Here is an 11,967-nt window from a genome sequence, read left to right on the forward strand (position 1 = left end):
CCCAGGCTGGGCTTGAATTTCTGATCCTTTTGGCTCAGTTTCCTGAGTAGTATTTTTCTGGGAAAGAGGGTGGTGGTATTAAATATGGTGTGAGAGACAAGGTGTGGCAGTAATCCCAGCAAAGGATGAGTTTCATCCAATCATGCCATTAAGTAAATTGTGCAGCCCAGGCTGTATATAAGGAAGCTGCACTGGGAAGTCATAGTAGGTTTAACGGAGGAGGAAGCCAGGCACCCTTTGACTTTCAGAGCCCAGGATTATATCACTTGAGTTCTATCTACACAGAGGTAAGCCTTCAGAATGGAGAACTCACCAATCCTATGCTTATGTGTAGGCACAGTTGTGGGGGTGGGGAGTTATTTACAAACTTATGAGGTCCCCTTTGGGGAGGGAATGATCATCTGAGAATTGCCTTGACTCAAAGGGCTTGATATTGCAGATTCTGTGTTAAGGCGTGGATTTATTGAAAGAGACTTTCTGGATAAATCTTTTGAATATGACTTTGGTACCTTGCTGTCATGCTTCTAATGACTTGTTTTTATTGTATCTAATGGAAGTGTTGGTCTAAGGCAGTCTGGAGCGGAGGTGGTGTCTAAACTTTGAAATGTGACTATCAGTCATAGTGAATATATTTTTATACATGCAAGATATGTTCCAAGACCCACCTGGATATTGAATCCAGGGATACGATGAACCATACATATACTTTGCTTGGTTCAGGCCAAGATCTTAGCATCCCCAGCATTCAGTGCTGTCTTTCCCTGTTAAATCAAGTACGTCCACATTTTCATTTAATGGAAGCCCTGAAATGTCTGCTCTTTACCATATCTGAATTACTGGCATAACTGTTTTTGTAGTTTGGGGCCATTATTGGGAAAAGTAAGAGGTAAAAGAAAAAAACCATTGGTACTTGACAAGGGGGATGTTAACTGAACAGGCTGTTTAGTGACAAATATACAGACAGCTTATAAAGCACATATTGACTGCAAATAGGGACATTTAGTCCAGACAGAGCAGAGGAGGTCAACAAGACTTTTATCAAGCTAATCTGAATAGTCTGATATATGCTTGTTTTTTTTTTTTTTGAGGCAGGGCCTCACTATGTACATCCTAGCCTTGTACTCACTTATTTAGCTCCAGACTGGCCTCAAACCCACAGCCATCTTCCTGCCTCAGCCTCCCAAGTGCTGGGATTACAGCATGTACCCCCATGCCCAGCTTGCATGCAATTTAAAAGCCACAAATAGTGTATTTCTAGAATGTTCATTTTTCATAGTTTTCTCTTTGTTTTTGACATTAATTAATTAATTTTTAAAAGAGCCTTGCTATGTATATCAAGCTGGCTTTGAACTTCTTATGTAGGACAAGCTGATCTTAAACTCAAGGCAGTCATCGTGCCTCAGCCTCTTGAGTGCTGGGATTATAAGTGTGTGCCACTACACCTAGATTCATTTTGCATTTAGTATTTTCAAATGATGGCTGTCCCACTGGGTAACTGAAACTATAACCACTCTGGGAAGTAGGTGTTCTTAGAGATAGGATACCCATGACCCAGATAGATCCTGATGTGTTTCATGCATGGCTCACAAATCTTGTAATGTTAGGCTTCACAGTAGAACTGCCCTCTTCCCGCTACAAGCCTGGTCTTGAATTTCCCAAGGTCTTAGCCCTAATGCTATACAGCTCTGTCTATGTGAGACTAAAGGGCATGTTTGCAAGTGTGAAGCGGTGGCCTGTGAGTTGTTGTGGGGGAGATAGCAGTCCAAGGGGAGAAAACTTGTGGAGTCCACAGAAAGAGAGATGAAGATGAGGATGAGGAGGAGGAAAAGGGAGATGGAGGGGTGGAAGGGGAGACAGAGATGGGTAAGGGAGAGAGCAAGAGTGAGCAAGAGAGAGAGAGTGAGAGACAGAGACACAGACACAGACACAGACACAGACACAGACACAGACACAGACACAGACACAGACACAGACACAGACACAGTTGATTACCAGTTTACCAGGAATCAGAGAGCCAGCCACAAAACCTAAAATGAGCCTACAGGCTCAGGGCTGGCCCAGGAAGGTGTTGAGGAACAATGAAGTGCTTGTACTTTTCCCTGATGGCATATTGGAGCCCTGGAGGAAGAGGAGTAGGATGTAACTTGAACAGATTTAACATTTCATTCTGGTTTGATTAGAAGATTTGTGATAAAAGTATTAGGGAAAGACAAGAATGTTCACAGAGTGGGCTAAGGGAAATCATTTTAAGGCTAGTCTGATTAGACATAAGATTAACAAATGAGTCATGAAATTGATCTAAGCTCCTGACTTACTGTAAGTCCAGCACAAGTTCATGTTCTCTAAAATTGAAGAATCAATTTTAGAAACAACGTAGGTTAAGAGTGGACTAGATTTATTGAGAAAAAGAAAGCTTCTGTCTGAGACTGAAGGGGTGCTGAGCGGGTTGCCAGGGACTCTGTCTTTTCTAGGGACATTTATAGAGTAAAATCATGAGGTTAAATAGGTCAATGGTAGGGAAAAGTTGGAATTTGCAAGGTGGGCATAAGGTGGGACAGAACTGTGGTCAATCAATAAGATTAACTGCTCAGGTAAAATTGATTAAATTAGGAGCAAATGGGAGAGCCAGTCCTGTAGTAAGTGGGCATGCTTAACATCAATGACTTCCTGTTGAGGGTAGGATGCTGACTCCTGACTTCCTTAGGGTGACAGAGAACTATTGGACTGTGGATCTTTAGGATGTGGTTGTATTTGCTTTGGCTTTTGTCTTGAGATCTGGCCCACAGCAGGAGGTGATTGTCTCTTCCAAGGCTGCAAGGTTTCTGAACTTCTGCTCTGGCTCCTTTGAGGGCCCAGCCCTATCTGACTGCCCATCATATTTCTAACTAACTCAGCTGCCTGTAACAAAATCACGTCAACAAACAAAAATCAATCATAGATTTATGTGCTCTTGTATCACTCTCACTGAACACCCTCATTTTCTGATTTTTATGGCATGAAATTTCTCCTGTTTCCCTTATTCCTTCTCTTTTTTGATAGTAGTCAAGACTGAATCCTGAAACTTCACAGATTTCCAGTCCTTTGTTAATTTTTACTTTGAGACAGGGTCTTGCCAAGGTGCCATGTCATCCAGGCCGGCCTTAAATTTGTGGTCATTTTTCTCATCCTTTTAGAATACAGGGATTTCAGGTATGTATCACCTCATCTGACTGCTTTTTTAAAAATTAAAAAATCTTTGAAATGTTAATGTTGTAAAATGGGGAAATGATATAAAATATAGCAATGTAATGAAAGAGGGATTACTTTTTTATATATTGGACATTTTAAATGATGAGCCTGTAAGTCTCAGATTAAGTTTGAGCAATGCAAACTTCATTTGACCTCTTCTAGAGATGCATTCTTGAGGAAAATACAAGATTACAGACAGATAAACAAAAGAAAGTGATATTGCTATGAGTTCAGGCCTGGCATTTTGTTTTCATTTACTTTTTCTTTATCCCCACTCCCAATATTTTCTTTCTTGCTCCCTCAACTTTATTCAAATATAATGAACAAGCAAAGATTGGATAAGTTTAAGTTATACTGATACAGGGAAAATACTAAATGTCAAATAGGCTGTTTGTGTTCCCTGAAGTCAAAGAATGAATTATAAGAAACAATGGATATTAAGAGTAGGAAAATTTATTGGAGAAAAGGAATGGGGAATAGCAATCACTCCTGAGGGACAGAAGGGGTCCTGAATGGGTTGCAACAAGCCTACACCTTAAAGCAAATTTTATAGAGCAAAGTCATAAGATGGGTACAATATAGGTCAAAATTTTAATCGATCAATCAAATTGCAAGTACAATCACATAGGCAATATTGATTTAATGGAAGCAAGTATACATTGACTGACATCATTATTGCTATAATCTATAGCACTGGCCTTGCCTTTAATCTTAGTACAGTCTTAGTAGGTGGGAGAGGATGGCCCATCCCTAATGAGATAATGGAAAATCTCAAAAGGATGATAGCAATAATCCCAAACCTCCATTCATCCCTTAGGGAAATATGTGAAACTGGCTATTGTGATTTTAATCTTTAGGTGCATCTCCAGCTGCAGTCCTGATGGATTATCATCTTTTACTCTGACTCCTCAAGGGCCCAGCCTTGTCTGATGGCTTCTACATAGTTTATAGTTCTACCTACTTTAGCTGTCTATAATTGATTGAGTGATTTGTACTCAATCTAGAGCAGGGAAGAATATTAAGGAGAGTAGGCAAGTAGATAAGAAAGGAGTTTAATAAGTGGGAAGGGCATGGAGGGAGTCACCACAAGGAAGGTGTGGCAGCTCTCTACAAAGGGCAGGTTCTGCCTGATAGAGGCTCTGCTGGGGGAAGGCTCTGGTGGCTGGTGTGAGCTGATTTATTTTGTGAGAGTGCAGGGGATTGGATAAATCTTTACATTCCTGAGCTCTGGAAGATCTTTGGGAGGAAGAAGCCACTGGGGCTTCTGGGAAGAAGGAGATGTGCATTATCATGGCACAGCTTTGAACCATTGCCATGATGATTGTGCTATCTCTCAGATGGGGGATCTAACATTCCCATCTCTGTGTGTTAGGGTGTGTGGTGGAGTCTCTCTGTCTGCTTTCTGCTGAGAGGGGGTGTGGTTGGGGCCTAAGATAGAAGAGAATGGGATTGAGGGGTCCCTTTAATCTGAGCTTGTGAGGTAGTGATGTCACTCAGTAGTAGGATTTCTTTGGTAGTGAATGCCTGTATTCTGGTTTGGATAAATTGTGAGAGGAGCCTAAAGGCACAGGGCCCAAAAAGCAAAAAAAATACTGTGGCAATGGGACCCATAATGGGCATTAGAAGGGGAGCCCAAGACCTTAGGAAATCCCACCATGAAGACCAAAGGGTGGCCTCTGGAAAATATTGCCTTCCTTGTATATTAGCTGCTAATTTTTTGAGTTTTTGTACCTGATTGTTGATTATACCTGATTGGTTGACAAAGTAGCAGCATTCCTCCCCCAACATGGCATAGTACCCCCTTTTTCTGCTATGTGAATACTGTGTCCTTCCTTGTGGAAGAACTACTCTGGCCAGTGAGTTTGTTTGATCTTGGAGTGAATTAACATTTTGGGTGTCTGATGAATGTTGTAGGGTAAGGTGAAGGAATAGATTGAGGTAGAGGAGGAAGCCTATCATGTTGCATAAGGTAATTGAGGAATGTAAATGGTAAGATTATTAATATGAAAAGTGTGATAACTGTAAGCCTTTGGAGAATGGTGTATTTTTTTGGAGTAGAGTGTTAGAGTCCCTGTGAGGCAGAAAAGTATAGAGCCGTATATAGGCCAAAATAGATAGGACAGCAAAGCCTTAGTGTTTGTGTTGTGTTAATCAGAGACAGGTGGGAGCTATTGGACGTGAGATCCATAGAGTCCCGTTAGTGTGTTTGGGATCAAGATTACCAGGCAGTGGATGATACCTCTTTGGGTGATATGAAACCAGCATGGGAATCCCTTTACCTTTACTGCAGTTGTAGTCCCAAGGTATACCAGATAAGGTCCATTTTACTTAGGTTGAAGAGTTGAAGTTGCACCTGTGGGCTTAGGAATTTTAATATAGAACAAGTCTCCTGGAGATAAAGGAGGATCTGGTGTGTGTCCCTCAGAGGGTTGAGGGAGGCAAAGATCTGCATATTGTTGAAGAAGGTGTCGGAGGAACTAGAGAACCAGAATGTAGTCAGCTAAAGGAGGAAGATTAGAAGGTGAAGGCAAGTTTTGTAAGACAAATGGTCTCCTGTACATAAGTTGAGAGGGGCCTAACTGAGTAGGTGGCCTGGGGAGAGATTTGTAGAGGTAGGAGTAGAGTGAGAAGAATCATGTATATGTGGGAAGGAAGTATGAGTTAATTGGAGAACATTTGTGCAGTCATATAGAAAAGTTATCTCTGAATCTGTCATAGGAATAGGCAATAGGATGGCTGGATTGAGGTTGTTGCTGGTTGAGACTGTGACAATGGGGTCTTGTATTATAGTTAGGATGTACTTGTCATAGCTATGATGAGGTCATTAGAGCTAGGACTGTCTTGTGAGAAATTATATTGACTATATGGTGTGGTGAGTAGACTGTGATTGTCGAAAAGTGAACTTCTTGGCTTCTTGTATTAGGATGACTTTACTGCTATCACTTGAAGGCAGGGAGGACATCCTCTAACTAGTGTCTAGTTGTTTAGAGATGTAGGCTATGGCCTGGAATGAAGGTCTTTTACTGTGTCCCAATACTCCCAATAGCATTATCCTTATCTGTTGTAGTGTATAGAATAAAGGGTATAGTAGGATTAGGAAGTGTAAGTGCAGGGGCTCTAAGGAGGGCCTCCTTAAGTTTTGTGAAGGGAGTGTCAACTGGCATAGTGGGGTCTAGGGGTTTAAAAGAGGCCCTTTAGAGCCTGATTATAGTGGCTGAGCTAAAGAAGCAAAGTTGGGGATCCAGAGGTGAAAAAAGTTTGATAGGCTTAAAAAGGAAAGTATTCGTTGTTTTATGATGGTGTCTGTAAGTCAGAAAGGAGTCTTAAGGTCAGAGATTATGGACTGTGTGGTGAGTGTAAGCATGAGGCCAAAGTATTTGACACTTGTGAGGTGATTTGAGGTTTGGAGTGAGAGACTTTGTATCTTTTTATCGGTACTGGGGATCGAATTCACGACTGCCTGCTTGCAAGGCAGGCGCTTATACCGCTGAGCTAAATCCCCAGCCTGAGACCTTGTATCTTTTACTACAGAGAAAGTTGAATAAGGCAGCTGTGTGTTGTGTTGTTGTGGCATAGGAGTGGAAGCAGAAGAGAAGTCATCTGTGTATTGAATGAGTGTACTAGGTTGTAGATTTATAGTTACAAGATCATTGGCTAAGGCTTGGCTAAAGAAGTGAGGATTGTCTCTGAATCCCTGGGGTAGCACTGTATATATTAGTTGAGTAGACTAAAAAGTATCTGAATCCATCCATGTAAACATGAAAAGGTATTGGCATTTTGGATGTAAGGGAATAGTGAAAAGTGTATTTTTAAATGAGATGTACATGGAGGAATATGAGACAGTGTGATATAAGGGTTTGGCACCACCAGGAGAATTGGATTATTGTACTGATGATAGTTTTGGGGATATTGGATTAGGTAATAGGAGCTGTTGGATTTGAGGACAGGGAGAAAAGGATATGGATGTCATCAGGCAACTGAGTGACTTTTAGAAACCCATTAGTTAACAAGTGGCAGATAATAGGTTTGAGTCCCTGTCAATGTTTAGGAGCAACTGAGTATTGGGGAACAGAAGGAAAGACTGAGGGGTGTTTTGAGGTGAATTAGGAGCGGAGTAATGTGGGAGGCATGAGTGGGATTGGAGGTGTCTAGACTGTAGGGTGCATGAGGGAGGACAGAAGGGGAGGGGCTGAGTCAGGGGCATATGATGATGGGATTGGAGTATGACAGCTGTGGGGAGAGGGAGAGAGTATAATAGAAATTAAGTTTTTGGAATAAAATTTTTATCAAAAAAAGGTACAGGACATGTTGGGATAATAAGACTATTTGTATGTAAGGGTTTGTCATCTCTAGGGAGTAGGTTTTTCTGCAGAAGTCATGTACCATGGCTGTCAATTCCCATAATGGAAACTTCAGACCTGAAACATCGATCTTAAAACTCAGGAAGAACATTATGGGTGGCTTACATGTCAACAAGGAAAGAGAAGAGTTAACCTGATATGTCCAGCGAGACTCAGGACTCTTGAGAGAGAGACCTCAGTGAGACCATGGGCCCTGATGAAGACATCAGTCTTCAGCAGCGATACTGAGCAGATCAGCCAGTGATGAGTCCCAGGCTGCAGTGTCTTATCCTGTGAGGGCAGGGAAGGTGATGACTTACCTGCTCTCTGGTGGACAGGGCAGTGGGACTTCCAGTGGCCCTCTTATTTGCAGATGGGCCAAGTACCTAGTTGTGGCCACATGTCATGGCATGCTCGTGTCCAGTGTCATTTTTCTGCTGCACATGAAGCATGATGATGGTGGGAGGGGGGATTGGGTTTTTAGATTTTTTTCTGCAGTCTGTGTTTTATCTCAAGCTCTGGGTGCCACTCACTGCAGCTGTAACTGCTGTGGCCATAAATTGGCATTAGAGTTTCAGCCTGGAATGCAACCTTTTTAAGGTCATTTTCTATTGTTAAAGACATGGAAAGTCATAGGTAAGAGGTCTCCCTGGGGGGATTGAGAATCAAGGTCTGATGTTTTGAATTTAGACTGAGTGTTTGATACTGCTTGGGAAATGAAATGAGAGTTTAGGAGGACACAGGGATCAAGTATGATGGGGAAGGGGAGATAGAGGAGGGGAAAGAATTGGGTTAGAGCTGGGGGTTGTGAATCAGTGGAGAATCATCACCCTTCAGTGAAGCACAACCAGTAGTAGCATAGTCCCAACAATAACTTCTCTAGTCCTCACCAAAGAAGACACAAGGAAGCCCAAAAGGACCTACTAGAGTGTAGACCTTTCTAGTCATCAGAAGAGGAGGCATGTGGGAGTCCCAGAGAACATAGAGGTTCCAGAGGGATGTAGGGGACATCCTAACATGGCCACGATTTCAGACAGGCACCCCTGAGTAGAACAGAGGGGAGGCTCACCTTGGACCTGACAAGATGAAGGCTGATGTTGGATGTTGGCTAGAAACTGCAAAGCAGAGGAGTCCCTAGTCCCAGAAAGAGAGAGAGAGAGAGAGAGAGAGAGAGAGAGAGAGAGAGAGAGAGAGAAAAGGAGGAGCAGAAGGGAAAGGTCCATAGGCCAGAGGGGAGCTCAGACGGGGGGGACAGATTCCCCAGGAGCCACACAGACTCCAACTGCTGGAGTCAATGGTACCAACTGATTGAGTGATTTGTACTAGATCTAGAGCAGTGCAGAATGTAGGAGGCAAGCAGGTAAAAAAACTTTAATTAGTGGGAAGGGCATGGAAGGAGTCACCACAATGAAGGCTGTGGCAGCTCTCTATAGACAAAGGGCAGGTTCTGTCTGATAGAGGCTCTATGGGGCAGTGCTCTGGGTACCGATGTGAGCTGACTTATTTTGTGAGAGTGCAGGGGATTGGGTAAACCGTTACATTCCTGAGCCTGGCAGACTTTAGAGGGAGAAGCCATAGGGGCTTCTGGGAAGAAGGAGATGTGCATTATCATGGCACAGCTTTGAACCATTGCCATGATGATTGTGCTGTCTCTCAGATGGGGGATCTAATAATAATGATACTGATATAGGGGAATGAAACTCCAACCTACTAGATGTCCAGTATGAGTTCGTGTTCACTAAAATGTAAGAATGAATTTTAGGAACAATGGAGTTGTTGAGCAGAAATACTTATTTTTGACACTGAAATTCCATTTTTTAAAGGTGTGATTTGGGGGGCGGTATTTGGGATGGAATTTGCAACCTCACACTTACCTGGCAGCCTCTGAGCTAAATCCTTGGCCCTGAGCAGAATATATTTATTAAAAGAAAGAATCTGTCTGAGAGAGAAAGAAAGGGTCCCAAGTGCATTGCCAATAACCAATAAGATTAACTGTTCAGGTAAAATTGATTAAATCAGGGACAAATGGGGAAGTGAGTCACATAGGAAGTGGGCATGCTTAAAGAAAAGTGTCTCTTTCTCTAGGAGGTTGGGATGGTGGCTCCTGGCTTCCTCAAGTTGATCCATAAATATTCAGAGTATCAATCCCTGATGTTTATACTTACCATGTGGTTGCATTTGTTTTGCATTTTGTCTTGAGATCTGGCCCACAGCAGGAGGTGTCTTTCTCCTCCAAGGTCACAAGACATTTGGTCCTCTGTGCTGGCTCCCTCAAGGGCCTGGTCCTGTCTGACTGCCTGTAATATTTCTATCTAACTCAACTGCCTGTAACAATATGACAATATTTAATGTACAGACGCGTTGTGAAGTGATTATCACAACCAAGCTGGTTTACTTATCACTTCAGTACCCTTTTTAGTCTGTGGTTAAACACTGAAAATCCATTCTTTTAGCAAACTTAAAGTATACAGGAGATCACCATAACAACCATACTGACACAAGGTCCCCAGGACTTACTCATCTTAGAGTTTAAATGGGGACACTCTGACAAACATTCCTCCGTATCACTCATGCTCAAACCCTACAACCACATTTCCATTCTGTTTCTATGAGTTCAAAGATTCCACATATACATGAGACTGCATAATATAGTTTTCTTTGTGTGTCTGCTTAGGTATTCAAGATTGGTCCATGATGTGGAAAAGGTAGTATGTCTTTTTCAAAGGCTGACTCCTCTTCTACTGTATATACCTCTATCAATATAGATATTTCCACATATTCTTTATTCAAGTATCAATTGAGAGTCAAAATTGTATATTTTTTCTATTGTGAGTTATCTATTTTTTCTAATATTTTATTTTCTTATAATTAAAAATATGAGATGGTTAATCCTGATTCCCAACCTGAATGGAATAAGGAACACACACGTGGGTGTTTCTGAGTGGTTTATGTGGGTGTGTCTTTGGGGACTGTGGGTTTCCTCCATCTTTGCTCTTGGGCTCTTCCTGTCAGTCCCTTTGGCAATGATTCTTTCTTGCTTTTTTCTTTCTTTCTTACTTTCTTGTTTTTTCTTTTTTTGTTTTGTTTTTTGAGGCAGGGTCTTTGTAGTTCAGTCTGGCCTTGAACTCACTGTGTAACCCAGCTTGGCCTGAATTTGCAAGGATCCTTTAGCCTCAGCCTCCTAGGTACTGGGATTACAGGCATGAGCCACCGCATACCACACAGTGATGGCATTCCTGCTTTGGAGTCAGTCAGCAGTGAATTTAAGCTTCTGAAAGTGTGAGCCTGAGCAAAAGTCTCCTCTTTTTAAATTTTGAGCTATTCTGTCCCTGAAATAGACAAATGGGTGATACAGACATATTAACCCCAGATCATGGCCTTTATTTAGTGATTTCAAATAAAAGTTCAAGATCACAGCTTTTATCTTAATCTCTTTAAAAAATAAAAAAAGACCACAGCTAAATTTTCAAACCACATTTACTATACTGAATGGACACCTTTCATTTAAATCTAATGCACATACATAAACTATGAAAATTGTAAGTATACTATGGGGAAGAGCTAGCTGTTCTATGTAATTACTTTCCAGGGAATATTAATAGTATCAGTTAAACACTGGAAATCTATATACTTAGGAACACTCATTGCATAAGGGAGATAGCAGCCTCTTAGAAAGCTTTTTCTAATCTTTAATATTGCCTCAAATGGCATGTCAATCTGAGCATCCAAGTGCACACCTAAAATCCAGACAGTTGTGAGGCTTGGGTAGGAAAATCTGAGTTCAAGTGAAGCCTAAATAACAAAGCAAACCCCTATGTCAAAACCAACTCCCACATCCTAAATGATGTTGACTATGTAATGGATTTTGTTTTTGTTTTTGATTTTTGTTTTTTGTCTTTTTGAGACAGGGTCTCGCTGTGCAGTTCAGGGTGGCCTTGAGCTGGCTTTGTAGCCCAGGATACTCTCAAATTTTCAACAATCCTCCTGCATAAGTCTCCCAAGTCCTGGGGTCCAGAGAGAAGGTATGTGTAACCAATAGCCAGGTGTGAGCCACCATGCGCAGCTTTACACAATATAGTTTTGTACTTCCAGACAGTGCATACAAATAAACAGACAATTTCTATAATAAATGCCTTAAGAAAATGGCAGGGTAAGCCAGGCATGGTGGTACACATCTGTAACCCCAAAGTTCAGGAGGCTGAGGCAGGAGCATCATTAGGAGTTTGAGACCAGCCTGGGTTACAGTGTGATCAACGCCAGCTTGAACTGCATAGAGAGACCCTGTCTCAAAAAGACAAAGACAGAAAGCAAGCAAGGAAGAAAGAAAGTTACAGCGTGGTAAGGGTTGATACAATATATTCATTCATAGTTTATAGTTTGTAAGAATACTGAATGTATT

The sequence above is a fragment of the Cavia porcellus genome, unplaced genomic scaffold, assembly GCF_034190915.1.
Source record: "Cavia porcellus strain 051 isolate PalLab524CR breed Dunkin Hartley unplaced genomic scaffold, mCavPor4.1 scaffold_7, whole genome shotgun sequence".
NCBI classification, from domain to species: Eukaryota; Metazoa; Chordata; class Mammalia; order Rodentia; family Caviidae; genus Cavia; species Cavia porcellus.